Raw genomic sequence first — 5000 nt, 5'->3', positions numbered from 1 at the left:
CGGGGCCCCGGCCGGATCAGCCTTTCTGTTTCCCCCGCCACGATGGATGCACGGGATCCCGGCTCCGGCGCCGCGGGCCTCGGTCGGGGACCTCCGCCTTCGCCTCGGTGCCCCCGCCGGACCCCGGGGGTGTCCGCGCCGGGCAGTCTTCCCGGTCTACCGGGGCCCCGGCCGGATCAGCCTTTCTGTTTCCCCCGCCACGATGGATGCACGGGATCCCGGCTCCGGGTCCGCGGGCCTCGGTCGGGGACCTCCGCCGTCGCCTCGGCGCCCAAGCCGGACCCCGGGGGTGCCCGCGACGGGCAGTCGTCCCGGTCTACCGGGGCCCCGGCCGGATCAGCCTTTCTGTTTCCCCCGCCACGATGGATGCACGGGATCCCGGCTCCGGCGCCGCGGGCCTCGGTCGGGGACCTCCGCCTTCGCCTCGGTGCCCACGCCGGACCCCGGGGGTGTCCGCGCCGGGCAGTCTTCCCGGTCTACCGGGGCCCCGGCTGGATCAGCCTTTCTGTTTCCCCCGCCACGATGGATGCACGGGATCCCGGCTCCGGGTCCGCGGGCCTCGGTCGGGGACCTCCGCCGTCGCCTCGGTGCCCCCGCCGGACCCCGGGGGTGCCCGCGACGGGCAGTCGTCCCGGTCTACCGGGGCCCCGGCCGGATCAGCCTTTCTGTTTCCCCCGCCACGATGGATGCACGGGATCCCGGCTCCGGCGCCGCGGGCCTCGGTCGGGGACCTCCGCCTTCGCCTCGGTGCCCACGCCGGACCCCGGGGGTGTCCGCGCCGGGCAGTCTTCCCGGTCTACCGGGGCCCCGGCCGGATCAGCCTTTCTGTTTCCCCCGCCACGATGGATGCACGGGATCCCGGCTCCGGGGCCGCGGGCCTCGGTCGGGGACCTCCGCCGTCGCCTCGGTGCCCACGCCGGACCCCGGGGGTGCCCGAGACGGGGAGAGGGCCGGGTCTACCGGGACGGCCTCGGGCGGGTCCGGCTTACCGGGGCCCCGGCCGGATCAGCCTTTCTGTTTCCCCCGCCACGATGGATGCACGGGATCCCGGCTCCGGGTCCGCGGGCCTCGGTCGGGGACCTCCGCCGTCGCCTCGGTGCCCCCGCCGGACCCCGGGGGTGCCCGCGACGGGCAGTCGTCCCGGTCTACCGGGGCCCCGGCCGGATCAGCCTTTCTGTTTCCCCCGCCACGATGGATGCACGGGATCCCGGCTCCGGCGCCGCGGGCCTCGGTCGGGGACCTCCGCCTTCGCCTCGGTGCCCACGCCGGACCCCGGGGGTGTCCGCGCCGGGCAGTCTTCCCGGTCTACCGGGGCCCCGGCCGGATCAGCCTTTCTGTTTCCCCCGCCACGATGGATACACGGGATCCCGGCTCCGGCGCCGCGGGCCTCGGTCGGGGACCTCCGCCGTCGCCTCGGTGCCCCCGCCGGACCCCGGGGGTGCCCGCGACGGGCAGTCGTCCCGGTCTACCGGGGCCCCGGCCGGATCAGCCTTTCTGTTTCCCCCGCCACGATGGATGCACGGGATCCCGGCTCCGGCGCCGCGGGCCTCGGTCGGGGACCTCCGCCTTCGCCTCGGTGCCCACGCCGGACCCCGGGGGTGTCCGCGCCGGGCAGTCTTCCCGGTCTACCGGGGCCCCGGCCGGATCAGCCTTTCTGTTTCCCCCGCCACGATGGATGCACGGGATCCCGGCTCCGGGTCCGCGGGCCTCGGTCGGGGACCTCCGCCGTCGCCTCGGTGCCCCCGCCGGACCCCGGGGGTGCCCGCGACGGGCAGTCGTCCCGGTCTACCGGGGCCCCGGCCGGATCAGCCTTTCTGTTTCCCCCGCCACGATGGATGCACGGGATCCCGGCTCCGGCGCCGCGGGCCTCGGTCGGGGACCTCCGCCGTCGCCTCGGTGCCCCCGCCGGACCCCGGGGGTGCCCGCGACGGGCAGTCGTCCCGGTCTACCGGGGCCCCGGCCGGATCAGCCTTTCTGTTTCCCCCGCCACGATGGATGCACGGGATCCCGGCTCCGGCGCCGCGGGCCTCGGTCGGGGACCTCCGCCTTCGCCTCGGTGCCCACGCCGGACCCCGGGGGTGTCCGCGCCGGGCAGTCTTCCCGGTCTACCGGGGCCCCGGCCGGATCAGCCTTTCTGTTTCCCCCGCCACGATGGATGCACGGGATCCCGGCTCCGGGTCCGCGGGCCTCGGTCGGGGACCTCCGCCGTCGCCTCGGTGCCCACGCCGGACCCCGGGGGTGCCCGAGACGGGGAGAGGGCCGGGTCTACCGGGACGGCCTCGGGCGGGTCCGGCTTACCGGGGCCCCGGCCGGATCAGCCTTTCTGTTTCCCCCGCCACGATGGATGCACGGGATCCCGGCTCCGGCGCCGCGGGCCTCGGTCGGGGACCTCCGCCTTCGCCTCGGTGCCCACGCCGGACCCCGGGGGTGTCCGCGCCGGGCAGTCTTCCCGGTCTACCGGGGCCCCGGCCGGATCAGCCTTTCTGTTTCCCCCGCCACGATGGATGCACGGGATCCCGGCTCCGGCGCCGCGGGCCTCGGTCGGGGACCTCCGCCGTCCCCTCGGTGCCCACGCCGGCCCCCGGGGGTGTCCGCGCCGGGCAGTCGTCCCGGTCTACCGGGACGGCCTTGGGCGGGTCCGGTTTACCCGGGCCTCGGCCGGCCTAGAGTGTTTCTGTTTCCCCGCCTTGATGGATGTACGGGATCCCGGCGCGGGGGCCCCGGGCCTCGGTCGGGGACCTCCGCCGTCGCCTCGGTGCCCGCGCCGGGGCCCTGGGGTGTCCGTGACGGGCAGCCGTCCCGGTCTACCGGGACGCTCGGGCGGGACCGGTTTACCCGGGCCTCGGCCGGACCGGAGTGTTTCCGTTTTCTGCTTCCCTGCCAGGATGGCTGCGAGGGGTTGATTGAAAGAGCTGGTTTGACGTGAAAAGCTTGACTTCAAGTGAAAAGTTTGTTACAATTTCTGCCATCTTCCTTCCTCCAAAGTTTTGGGTGTAGTTTTCCCAGAGGAACCTCTCGTAGGCCTTTCATTTCTCATCTTAACTTCCCTCATTTATTCCATATTTTCCTTCCTCTTGCCGAATGGCCGAATCCAGTCCATTTCTAGTCAAGGAAATTATTCTTATTTCTTGCTGACCTATTTGCTTTGTGGAGCAAGTCGTTCTTAGGTCCCTTTGTTCTTTCTTCAACTTCTTCTGCTCCTTCTCTCGACGCTTTCTCGTCTTGTTCTCTTACTTGGCTCTCTTTTGGCTGTTCTTTCTTCTCCTCCCGTCGTCCGTCCCCACTTTCATCTCTCCATCTTTCCTGTTCTTGGTCATCTCTACGTTGTTTATCAAATAATTCCGCTTTCTCTCTTGAATCTACTCGATATCTTTGCTCTCGCCAGCTCGCCGATATTTCAGCTCGCCGATATTTTGTGCTTTCCCGTCGTGTTTCCCATCCATTGCGATCTCTCTGCTCTCCCTGTCTTCTCGGTAAATCGGAGATGAATTTCTCTGGGCGGGTGGTTTCTCATCGCGTGTCTTGTGTGCGCTCCCTACGTTTCGTCCATCCCGTTTAATATCTATCCCTCCCTCCCTCTCCTTGCTTTCTTCCATTGCTTCTGCTAATATCATTTCCAGAATGATAACCCTGAGCCTGAACCTGAACCTAACCCTAACCCTACAACTTTTCTCCCTAACCCTAACCCTAACCCTAACCCTAACCCTAACCCTAACCCTAACCCTAACCCTAACCCTAACCCTAACCCTAACCCTAACCCTAACCCTAACCCTAACCCTAACTCTACAACTTGTTTCTCTAACCCTAACCCTAACCCTAACCCTAACCCCAACCCCAACCCTAACCCTAACCCTAACCCTAACCCTAACCCTAACCCTACAACTTTTCTCCCTAACCCTAACCCTAACCCTAACCCTAACCCCAACCCTAACCCTACAACTGTTTTCTCTAACCCCAACCCTAACCCTATAACTTTTCTCCCTAACCCTAACCCTAACCCTAACCCTAACCCCAACCCTAACCCCAACCCTAACCCTACAACTGTTTTCTCTAACCCTAACCCTAACCCTACAACTTTTCTCCCTAACCCTAACCCTAACCCCAACCCTAACCCTACAACTGTTTTCTCTAACCCCAACCCTAACCCTATAACTTTTTTCCCTAACCCTAACCCTAACCCTAACCCACACTTTCGACTTAAAACCGTTTTTAGATTTAAAGTCGTCTTTCGACTTAAAGACGGACAGACGGCCCGGTCTACCGGGCCGCTCGGGCAGCCTCGGCCGGACCGGCGTCTCTGTTTCTGTTTCCCTGCCACGATGGATGTCGCGTGCGAGGGGTTGCTTTACATAGCTGGTTTGAAGTTGAAAGCTTCCGTTCTTGCCTAGATCTCTTGCTATCGCAAGCCTTCCGATCCAAGCTCCCATCGCAGTTTCAAGCGTCCTGCTTTCTTGGTTGGGAAAATCGGGGCGGCGAGACCTGACGCTCGCTTCCCCGACCCCGACCCTCACCCTTCTTCGAATGGTCTTTCTAATGCCAGCAGCGCTCAGGGAGAAATGTCACCCCCAGAAGACGAGAGCACAGCTTGCCCAATTCCGGTCTCCACACACCGGACTCGTCGACTTTCAAAACGTATTCCGCTTTTATGATCGTTTTAAAACTAAAACGACGATCCACCGGCGGCGATACTGACATTTAAGCGGAGAGCGGGAAAAGGGGCGGGAAAAAAAAAACTAAGTGCCTCGTTTCGGCGCCGGTCTACTCCGGAAGAGGTCAAAGAAAAGGGGGGGAAAACGAAGTGCCTCCTTTGGACGCCCGTCTACTCGGGAAGGGAGGCGAGGCGAGGCCAAAAAAGAAAAGAAAAGAAGAGAAAAGGGGCGGAGGGAAAAAACTAAGTGCCTCGTTTCGGCGCCGGTCTACTCCGGAAGAGGTCAAAGAAAAGGGGGGGAAAACGAAGTGTCTCCTTTGGACGACTGTCTACTCGGGAAGGGAGGCGAGGC

This window comes from Pituophis catenifer, unplaced genomic scaffold (assembly GCF_029215685.1).
Source record: "Pituophis catenifer annectens isolate HBS135680 unplaced genomic scaffold, rPitCat1.0.hap2 SCAF_11, whole genome shotgun sequence".
NCBI lineage: Eukaryota > Metazoa > Chordata > Lepidosauria > Squamata > Colubridae > Pituophis > Pituophis catenifer.
This window is presented reverse-complemented; position numbering follows the sequence as displayed.